Source organism: Peromyscus maniculatus, chromosome 21 (assembly GCF_049852395.1).
Source record: "Peromyscus maniculatus bairdii isolate BWxNUB_F1_BW_parent chromosome 21, HU_Pman_BW_mat_3.1, whole genome shotgun sequence".
Taxonomy (NCBI): Eukaryota; Metazoa; Chordata; class Mammalia; order Rodentia; family Cricetidae; genus Peromyscus; species Peromyscus maniculatus.
In genome coordinates, this window is record NC_134872.1 from 53283520 (window position 1) to 53295604 (window position 12085).

The 12085-nt window shown below is 37.5% G+C and overlaps 1 protein-coding gene across 1 annotated transcript in view; it reads right to left on the minus strand.

The window, feature by feature from the left end:
• The window catches only part of Ptchd4 (patched domain containing 4), a 177980-nt gene that overhangs the window by 131243 nt on the left and 34652 nt on the right, over positions 1-12085 (minus strand). The gene's annotated exons all lie outside the window — the stretch shown is intronic.

A 12085-nucleotide genomic window follows, 5' to 3' on the forward strand; every position in this document is an offset into this window, starting at 1 on the left:
TATCTATCTATCTATCTATCTATCTATCTATCTATCATCTATCTATCTATCTATCTATCTATCTATCTATCTATCTATCTATCTATCATCTATCTATCTCATCTATCTATATCTATCATCTATCTATGTATCTACCTACTTATCTCTCTCTCTTTCTAGCTATGTGTCACCAACTATCTATCATCTATCTATCTATCTATCTATCTATCTATCTATCTATCTATCTATCTATCATTTATATACCTATATATCTGATATAGGTTATCATAAAGTGCTAAGGGAACATTAAGAAGGAATCATTTGTCCTAGAAGGCACTAAGAAGGCTTTTCAGAGGAGTAGCAATGAGATTTTTCCTGGCCTGTGCACATAGAAAACAGCATTATGCATAAGGCCTCCCGAAGAGTGTAAGAACATTGTATTTCTGGAACATCCAGAATGCCTGGAATCTGCAATGTGGGAGCTGGGGTAACAATGAAATTGGAACAGATAGTGAGTAGGATAGTTTTGCCCCCAAAGCTTTCATTGATTGCAATATAAAGAACTGAACTTCTGGAGTACATCAGAGATGGAACTGTGTACTGGAGAGGGAAGATGACATACATACCATATATACAAATGTACATATGCATATTTTGTCTTCCTCACAGCTTCCTCTAAAGCATATTACCTAACATTGTGTGAGCCTTAGAAAGATATTTTTAAGCATCTTCTGGAATACACACTATTCTGAAAATAAATGTTTCCACACCTGTGTTTTTTCCCCAAGAACTATCTCTTGTGGAGTGTTAAAGGCATTTTAGAAAAATTTTGCCTCTTAGAGATGTAGGAGTTGTTGGAAATTATATAGATTTACCATCATGCCAACGTATCAAAAATATCTGTATTAAGTGTTTGGGGAGGCAGATTGCTGGGTATGAAAAACATCATAAGGACAAATAGAAGGAAAAATGCATTTTCTCCCTTAGAAGAGTTAATGCTTTTGTTACAGGAACAAAGCATATAAATACAATGATGAAAGAATAAAACATGAGGAACATTGCAGGACTGAAGTGTGTTAGAGAATGGAGGTACATGCTGGTGCTGCAAAATCACACACATGAAGTATGACTCACTGAAAGTGTGCGCACACATGTCAGCATTCCAAGGAAAAGCACTGGTTTGTACTATGTACAGACTTCCAGGTCATTTTGCTATCATCTGTAGTGAATTTTGTGTTATTTTGAAAACTGACCCCTCGAGCATCTACAAAAGTAACAGAGCAATGTGTCGTTGGGACAGAGCGAAGAGGTAGACGGAGATGAGAGGAGTAGTTAGGTGTGACACTTCAAGTTTCACCTAGAACAGAATGGCAGTGGAGGAGGCGAGGGGCCCGAGAGTCAGAATTCCCTCATTTCCAGCTCAAATTCTAAGCAATAACTTCATCATTGGACATTTCAGCCTTCTTCACGATGGACTGTGGTTTTACCCACCAAGGTACAATTAGTAATGCATTCTATTTAGAGTCATAAGCAAGTGTCAGTAGATGCCCAGTGTTAAAGGTAGGGTAAAATCCTAATATGCTTAATCTCTGAGATGATCCGACCTTGCACTTGGCTAACTACTGTTTTCTCAATGAAGAAAATCTCATGAATTTGGTGGCCCAATAATACTTTTCTTTTTGAGCAGTTACTATGCATAAAGCATCCTGAAAAACCAATATGGCTTACATATTTTCTTGAATTATCTAAATAGCTATAATTATAAGACTCTAGAACTAATTAAATAAAACTACTAAGAAATATGACATTGGTTTATATAATCTAGAAGTAATGTTAGAAATTAGAAAATGCAATTTTCTAATTATTATTTTCTTTTCATTTTCAAATGTATTGAATATGCATTCAAAGAGACCTCTTTGGATACTTAATATGCATCTCCACTTAACGTCTGAGTTTAGTGGAGATAGGGAATACAGATTGTACCTTTCCTTAGGTCAAAGAAACAGACATTGTGTAAGGTCAGGAATACAGCCTTTATCTGTAGCTGTGCTTGAGTTTGGCTGTGCCTCATTCCTCCGACAAAACACAAGTGCCAGTCTTGGGTCTTTACCAAGTCAATTCAGACCTCAACGCTTTATTGTTTTTCCATCAACAAACTTTTCATCTTTTTCTTGGCTCATCACTTACCTCTCTTTTCACCGTCCCCCCTCTCTCTTTAACTGTCTCAGAACCTTCCTCCCCATGTTCTTGCATTTTCCCTTTTGCTATCTGAAAGTCAACTACCTTAAACTCACAATGAGGCATAATTATTGAACTCTGTTAGCAAAATGCTAGATAAAGGATGCAACACTTGCTTAAGTCCAATTTATCACCACTGAATTACCTTTTCTTTGTAATCCCCCAGAGGACAGGCATGCTTTGAAATTACAGTCTGTGATATACATCCTAATGAGATCCCTGCAATTGATCACTACTATGACCAAATTATAATGCCTCAATTATGACAATAATTGAATGCCACTTGATAAAGCCAAGGATGTAACTATTCTCTTATCTTGCAGCTCCATGTGGGAGCTAAATATTATTTTTCTCATCATGAGGAATGAGAGTGTAATGGCTTAGCTTTGCCACTGTGTTAACCTTTCCTGGGCTGGTGAGGTATATTTTAGAAAACGGTCTTAAATGTTATCTGGAAGAGGGATATCCCAATGCCTCAGGAAAGGAAACATCACAAAGAAAACATCCAGATATTTGAGTTAAAAAATCACTCTAGAGCAAAGCACATGTGGGTTTTTAAAATGATATTTTAAAAGTATCATTGCAAAAGATTAATCAAAACTCATTAAAAATTTAAGACATAATTACTCTCTTTTATTTCTTCAGAGAGAAAACAAATTCTTCTGGTTGTTTTTGTTTAAGGTTTACACTAAAATTAGTTTGTATTCCACCTATAGTCCCTTGTCTGATGTGGCAGAGAAGAGGCCAAATCAAACTAAGTGTGATGTAAGCTGGAAATTAGATCAGAAACATGTTAAGTTATAAATTAATAACAGTTTACTAATTTTAGTGAAAAAGGCAAAAGTTCATGTAATTTTATTGTTTAAATGAGAATAGTTCAGAGAAAAATTCCCTACTTTTCAAAAATTTTATATCCTTGTGAGGATTTTCAGTTAATAATATTCACAAATTACATCTTTCTTTTGATCACACACTCACATATTTACTTAGAAAATATGATAGCCTTAGAAATCCAAGTGGTTGTAACATAGGTATAAGTGGTAGAAAACCCCAAAGTGTTAATACTGGGTTTCTTTAGGTTTCTGTGTAGTAAGGGGAAATACTAAGCTAGACAGATCAGAGGGAAAGCAGTTCTTGTGAAAGCAATAATGAAAATGAGGCCAGTTTTAAGCAGACCAACCCGCCCTGTGGCCCTGAGGGTCTTATTGCCTTCACTACATACTCTTGGACTGCTTTTCCTTCTAGTAGCACAAAAACATCCCTCCTCCCTGTGTCTTCCTGATGAAACCACATCCTAGCTCACTGTATTTGGAGCCTAGACTTTGATCCAAATAGCCTCTCTCCATTTGATTTTAGTTTTAGCAGCTTAATTTCTCATAATCCGACAATCAATACTTCTCTTCAATAAATTACTGCTGTTCTTTTTAAAGGATAAAACTTCAGCATGAAGAATTCTTACAAACCCTCTTTTATAACATTCTAGGAAATGCACTGAGCTCTCTTGCCTACTCTTCAGAAGGAAGACCCGCTGTACACAGTAGAGGTTCCAGTGTTACTACTTGGGCTCTTCTAACTTCATTCACATGCTCTGGTCCTTCTTCAGCTATAATTTGAGATTGTAGAGCTTATAAGCTTCATTATCAGAGTCAAATTTGATATGGCATCCTGTGTGTTATTTTTGTGAAACCTGTATCAACAGTTAACTATCTAATTAAAAAGCAGTGGCTGAAAGATTTACTGATCTTGATAACATGAATTAAAACAGACCATGGTTCTTGACACCAAAAATCTCCCATCAGCCCCAGCTTGCAATACAAACAAAGAACGTTTCTAGGGTTCTTTAAAAAGGGTGTATTTAGCTAAGATGAGGAATGAAAGATCCAGACCAGGCCTGATGCAGGCCTGGAGATTTGCTCTCAATACCACCTAGAGCTTGCTTCTAGGTCAGTGAAAGTTTGCAGGACAATTTTGAAGGGAAACATAAAGAAGACATGTCACCTGCCTTTGTGAGGTACTTTGGGTGACCACCTGGCCAGGGGTCTTCACAAACAAGAAAGACAGTTCATTATCAGAGCAAACCCAGCGATGCTGATACGACTCAGCTCAGAGAGTCAGGCCATTTCCCCTGCTTAATGCAGGGAGGCCAAGATCCCTTGGGATCTAGCGTCAGAGGAACCTGTCAGCATTACCATCTGCTTTGTTCCAGATGCTAAGCAGGTGGAACTTCAAGGTGTGACAGGTTCCATAGACAGGCAGTGTCTGCAGTCTGTGGAATGCTCTGGAAGCCAGAAAGAAAGATGGAAAATCCAAATCTGACTCCACAGTTATAAAAGGAGGGATGGGAAACTGCAGTTGGGATGTAAAATAAATGAGTACATTTAATGAAATTATATTTATTATTAAAATAAGTGAAAGAAAGTCCCCCACTGGAGGGTCCTGTAACTAAAAGCATTAGCTGAGGCACAAAGGGGTCTCTCATGGTTTCTTTCTTTAAACAAACAAACAAAAAAACTATCTTGTCAGATGTGGTAGTACACACCTTTAATCCCAGCATTGGGTGGAAGGTTGGACAGGGGATCTCTGTGAGGTTAAGGCCAACCTGGTCTACATAGTGAGTTCTAGGACAACCAGTACTGTGTAGAGAGATCATGTCTCAAAAGATAAAATACTCATCTTTAATTTCATATATAAGATGGAGTAAGTTAAAGTCAGAGGGACTGATCAGTTTCTCCTGGTATTTGGAGCTCCATAATTTGAACACTGGACTGGATTATTCAGAGAAATACATTTCATCAAGATAATTTGCAGCAAACTTTGATTTTAATGTATTGTTTCCACACAATACTTCATATATATATATATATATATATATGTATATATATGTGTGTGTGTGTGTGCTGTACATATTATAAAGGTATGTTTAAGAAGTCCAATAGATAGAATTTGGTGACTAATTAAATTTGTGAAATGGAAGATGGAAGAGTAAAGAGGGGCTGGAAGTGTAGCTCAGTAGTAGAGCCCTCGCTTTGCATGCACAAAGCCCTAGCTTCAATCCCCAGTTCAGTACAAACAGGGAAGAAAAAGGTCCTATTTTTATTGCTTAGAAAGTTGATCATCCTCAGTGAATGGAAATTTGATATACACTGGTGTCATTTTATCACTTACAGTTCCAGCGTCTATTTCAATCATTGCACACCACATGAATAAACAAATGTCTTAGTCCTGTGGTCTTTACTCTCGACTGCTCTGTCTCTAGCTCCTAAGAGATGATGTTTTGTTGTTGGTGGTTTGCTTTTCCTCTAGATGCCTGGGCAAGAACTCTGAGCCGATTCCTCCATCGTTAAAGAGACTCTTGCAAAACACTCCAACATGTAATCTGAAAAGCCAGCCCCTCGGAACTGTGAAAACAAGTGGACCAGTGAGAATTTCCAAAGATACAAGAATAACGGATGGGTTCATGAAAATGTAAGCTGAGATTTAAGCAAAACAAATACTCCTGTGGGATTTTTTTTTTTTTATAAATGCTTGGTATTTAACCCAGATCCTCACATATGGTTGACAGGGACTCTGTCATTGAGCTACATCCCAAACCCAACGTGTTTTGTTTTTTTCTATCCCTGAGACAAGTCTCACTATGAAACCCAGATGGCCTCAAACTCCTGTTCCTCCTTCCTCAGCCTCCTGAGTCCTGGATTACCAGTGTGTATCACTGTACCTGACTCCAGTGATTATTTGTTAAGAAAAAATTATGATATATCAGCATCCGAGGGCATGTTTTCCTAAGCATAGCAGCTATTGTGAGAAGACTCTAACTCATAGGAATAAGAGCATAACACTGAGAAAATTCATGACAAAATAATATTGCAACTTAGCATTGTCTCATAGAGAGTCCTCATTAATGAACTATTTCATCCAGTAAACAAAGAGGCAATGGAGATGGATGCCAGCCTGTTGGCTGACATGTGCTGAGCTATCTCAGAATAATTTTTTCTTGGCTCTGGCCTGAAAATGCATTCACATTTCCTAATTCATTAAAATAAAAGTAACTTGGATCCTACATTGTCTCTAATTGGAACATTCTTCCAATACTCTTAACAGGGAATTCTCACCAGTCAAGTTTAAGTTGTATCCGGTACAGCCTTTTGAGAAGGAGGATTTGCCTTTTAATGAGAAATTTGAATCTCATTATAAAGATGTATCTCTGTCCTTGACAGGACTACCCTTCACAGAAGGAAGGACTCCTCAGGATTCTGTGCTCAGTGTATAATAATGACACATTCTGAAAAAGTTATGCTAGATATTAAAAAATGTTAAAAGAGAACAAATATTCAAAAAAGAATGCACATTCTTCTGGGTACAATATAAAGAAAACTGTTAGAAGTGACTTCAGAGATTTCCTGATTTATGACCAGGCATCTGGAAAGATAGAGCTATTGATGAAAAAAAATGGCGTTAGATTAGGTGTGGAATATGCAAGGATTACTTGTAAATGGGTAGCTTGTTTATTCAGGGCCACTTGAATCTCTGGCAGTTTTTAAGCAGGAGATGGCAATCTCTCTGTCTCTTTCTCTCTGTGTGTACATGTGTGTATGTTTGTTTGTGCTGGGAAGGAATACTTCCAAAATTTGAACTTCATTTGACCTGAAAACAATATGAATAGACAGAAATAAAATTAAACTATGAGAAATTAACAAAAAAAAATGAGTTCCTGTTTATGAAACAATAGCATATTGTGTGGGGAGCAATTTGACAATACATTTGCTGGTGAGATGAAAACAGGTTTTCAAACTGGATCAATATGAGCAATAAAGCTCCAGCATTTCCGAGAAACACAATGATTTAAACAATTTTTTTCTTTTTGCCAGAGAATTTCATATATGGGACAGTCAAAAAAGTTAGAAATAATCAACATTTTTGATAAACTTAAGCTGAAAGAAATCTATTCCCTCTGGTTCTAGGCCATTTTCTGTATCATTCCTATGACATTTCTCATTATTACATGATATTTTAAAGATTTTTCTTTCTCTATTCACTGAAAATTCCCTAAAGGCAGGATAAAGTAGTCATGGTTTTGTCTTACAATTGTCTATCATACGTATCTTCTCAAAAGTTATTTATTAAACAAAGAGACAAGTATGTCTCATTCGATTAAATTATTTTCTTTGCATGGTATTTGCTTTTCTAAGCAGAAAAGATTTGTTATGAGCACATAAAGGAACCTGTTTGCTTTCCAATTAGCATATGTAATTTCCAAGTCTGAAACCTGCTGATAGTCAACCATGTAAAGCATCTTCCAGAAGGTACTTTGCAAAACCTCCTTCCATCATTATGGAAATTCCATCCACCGAACCTTGTAGATCTGGAATACCGTCACCCAGAGAGTCTGTCACCTTCAGTGTGGGGAGATCCTAGGAAGCTGGGGCAGCACCAGGGCTTTTGAAAGAAAACTGTGATGTTTTGTCTTCTTTCCATCTCATGTGATCATCTTTGCATCCCAGTGCTCTCTTCTATCCTTCTATGACTTTCAAGATGAGCTATGTGAGTGTCTGCCTCCATTCAACAGCAGCAGCAAATGTTTCCATGGACACTGTGTTGGCTGTGCCTCTTCATCAAGTGGCGTAGGCCTCCATTTTTTTTCCCTTTGGACTTAGAGTAGGTTTTGTGGACTCTGCAAACCACACTCTATCTCTAAGACCTGAACTTCTTCACAGAGTGTGTCAATGAAGGTAGGCGTTAAGACATAAGGACTTACTGAGAAGTCTACATACTGACACACAGAAACTTACAATGCCACATCATACTAACAGATAATAGCAAAACATGAATGTTCCTAGCAGATGAATGGGGCCCAGGTAATTAATATTTTTATATAAAATTGGTAATCAGAATGGTGTCAGGCATATTTGCATGGTTTCTGCCTTCTCTCAAAAATCTCTTTGCACTGATTTCCATAGCCTTCCAATCACTTCTTATTTGTCCCTGAGACTTTTGAAATTAGTTGCTAATCTTCTTTTGGTAGACAAAGTAGGTAACAACATTCCCCAAGAGATCACTGTTAAGAATATCACTGAACAGGAATAATCGGTTTGGATGCTGCACCTTTCCCATGAGCAGGATTGCCCACAGGAGATTCTGTTACTCTGGAAATGACTATCGACTAAATAGACAGATTTTGAAAAGTCAAACATGATATATGAAGCATCATGAACACTGAACTTTTAAGGAAACCCTGAAAGCCAAAGGAAGCTTGAGTATATTGTAGAGTTCTGACTAAAATTAGCCATGATATTTGCCATCTCAATTATGTGATATATATATATATATGTATATATATGTATAGTTTTTATATATTTATTATATATTATTTATTTATTTCATACAAACTGGTACATCTACTTTATCATGGAAGGCTATAAATACGGAGTTTTATATCTCATTAATGGCATGTGAAGTTAAAGATAGATGTCTAAGGACAGTTATTACCAGGTAACTACATGTGGTTACCAAAGCTGGTAGATGGGACATTATCATGAGAGACCAGAATTAGAGGGCAGATGTAAAGATCAATGATCGGCCACTATGGCATGCTTCTTCTGCTTCTCCTTTCTTTGGAAAAGCAAAGGTTATATGGAAACAATTTGGCTAATACGTCTATGAAACAAAGCTGATTGGGGGTAAGAAATATTTCAATTAATGTTTATATTTTAGGATCTTGTAGATTTGGAGTGTTAATATTTAAATAGAACTTGGAACTCTCACACAGATCCATTTCAGAAACAGCCAAGGGAGTGCCGAGGTGGGAGAAATGGTGGTCTCAGAGTTACCACCTCTCTGTTCTGGTACAGTTTTGTTCATTTACACCTGAATCACACTGGAGCCTTTCTGCCTCTGTCAGCAGCTCCACGACTCCGGACCTGACTGGCACAGTCACCAGCCCTTGTCAGAACAAATTCTCGTTGTCGGCAATGAAAAGGTTGCATTTACTTGTTAACCACCTCATTCTTTAAATGTTGATTAAGAGAGGAAATGTCTTGAACAGTGCACAATAATAAAATTCTGGTTGATGGTATCTGAGAGTGTGCTTCTTTAACAGGGACCACAGAGCCCTGCTCCCTCCAGAACCCTTTGGCTTTACAAGGAATCTGCATTTATATATCACTCCAAAAAAAAGGGGGGGGGATGAATTTCTCCTGAAATTCTAACTCCATTATCACAGTGCTTTATGATTCTTACTACAATGCATTTCAAGTACAGAATGTAAATTATTTTACCTTTCTCCCTTATTTCATATTCTTTTTCTACATTATCTCTGTGGTAGATAAATAAGAACTTTGTCATATTGCAGAAAAATGCATTCAGACGTCCTGCCTCATATATATAATATGCCATACAGATTTTGGCTTGAATAATGATAAGACACAAATAAACAGCAACAGTTCAAACTCTATCATTTATGATGGAAAATTATGAGGATGAGGTGGGTCACTGTGAATTGAGAAATTAATATACCATAGAATGTAGATATTTCTAATATCGTGGTATTCAAAAAGTGCTTGTAAGGGACAGAATATATAGCTTAGCAGCAAAAGGCTTCCACAGCGTGATCAAAATCCTGGATTTTATTCACTGTATAACAAAGTACATTCTCTGAACTAACAGCCTTAATATGAACTGAGAACCTAATATGATATGAAATTCACTGACTTTTGATTCTCTGAATCAGAGATTCAGGGGATGAGACTCAGTGAGAACTGGTTTATTAAGCTGTGAGATGAGTTTGAGGTGACAAGATCCTATCCTTGACAAAACTGTATTCAAACTTCTGTTCCAAATAATTTATAAAAGCAGACCTTGCTCTTTGGTCTTCTATGTTAATGCATACAATTGTAGGAATTTTACAAATGTTCTGCAAGCTGTTTATGAAGAATGCTTCAAAGTTGATCCAGGATGCCCTATCCTCAACATACGATCATCCTAGATATCTGGCTGGGTTCCTCATTCTCCACTATCTCTCACGTAATGTCTGATTGGCAAGAATCTTACCAGGTCAGTTTAGTTAGCCCTCCTGATGTTTCCTCTTGGTGAATTTTACCCAGAAATCCTTTCGCTTGTTCCTTGGTTTGTAAATCCCCACTTTCCTGTGTGATGCTTAGAATTGACTTCAGTCTTTCTTCCTTTTCTGTTCACCACTATGCTGATGTCCCTATACCTGTTCATGACACTGATGAATCAGTCTTCCTCACCATCCTTCATCAGTGTCATTGAATGCCTGTGTCTTTAGCAGATGTATGCTCAAGTTTGAGGATCTCTACCCTAGGATATCTTTCTCCAGTCCTTGCAATGTCAGCTTAACATTAATGATTCAAGATTGGTATGAGAAACATGAGAAAATAATTGGGTTTTGGTTCCTTCCTTCATTAAAAATGCACATGTAAGTAAAGAGACAGCAAGAGAAGCCAATGAAATAAACACAATGCACAGGAGGAAAAGACTATACAAAGAAGTTGGACTGAGGGTTTTGGCCTTGTGATAGTTTTAATTGTAAACTTGATACAATGTGGAATTGTCAACTTGATGCCTGGAAAGAGTATTTTATGGAGAGAGGGCCTAGATCAGTTGGCCTGTGGGCATGTCTGTAGGGGATTGTCTTGATTGCATCAATTGAAGTGGGAAGATCCAGCTCATTATAAATAATATATAGGACTGGGTCCAGGACTACAGAAGAGCAGAGGAAGTGAACTGATCAATAGGCATGAATTGATTCCTTTTTTCTCTCTGCTCTTGATTATGGCTGCAACTGACTGGCTCAAGTTCCTCCCTTGTCCTCCCTGCAGTCAGACTGTGACCTGGAATTCTTAGCCTAAATACCCCCTACTCCTCTAGGCTATTTTTCTCAGGGCATTTTGATGGTGCAACAGGAAGTGAAAGGAGTTCAGGCAAGTAGGTGGAAATATGTAGTTAATGAAGCTAGGGACCAGCTGAATATTGAGCAAGGCTCCAGAAGCCAGGGGTCCCTTTGTTCATAAAGGACGTGTACACAGATGCTTGTCTTTACCTCTTTTTTAAAAAACTTATTTCAATCAAGCTTGGACTTAGTCAGACATGACACTGTGACCTTTAGAATGGGGAATTTAGGAAGTTTAAAAAGAAAATGTTGTCATGAAACTGTATAACAGAAAATGGAAGGCCAAAGGTTGGCAATGTCTTGAAAACATTGTTCACATTGTACAAACACAAGCAGTTCCACCGAGGGAGAGAAAATAGGACAACCTCTAGAACCCATTGACCCGTGGAGTCTCCAGTGAACTTAACTCTTAACAGGGAGTCCAAAGAACAGACTGAAATGCATTTAAAGAATACCGTGAGTCTATAAAAATAGTGTTTGAGGGTCAAACTTAAAACCTTCAGCCATGTGCTAAAAGTATGGAAAAATTGCTCTCTGTGGTTCAGGTTTATTTGTGTTGTTTTTTCCTCACTTGGGTCAAGATTAGTGATGCCATAATCTCAGGGATTTGACTAGGAATATAACTCCTGGTGTCTCAGTAAATGCAAAACTAAAGACAAATATGGTGTTTTAGGATTTTCCCCTTCTTCTTTCATTAACACTAGATGTGAGGCTGGAAAGTATTTCAGTTTTCAGACTTCTTACCATGAAAGCATGAGGACCTGCATTCAACTTCCAGAACACAAGTAAAAAGACAGGTATGATGGCACATGCTTATAATCCCAGAGCTGAGGAAGTAGAGCCAAGCAGATCCCTGGGGTTTATGGTACCTCAGCCTACTTGGCAAGCTCTAGGATAATGAATGAAAGACCTTGTCTCAAAAAACAAGGTGAATAGTTCCTTAATAATGATACTCAAGGATGA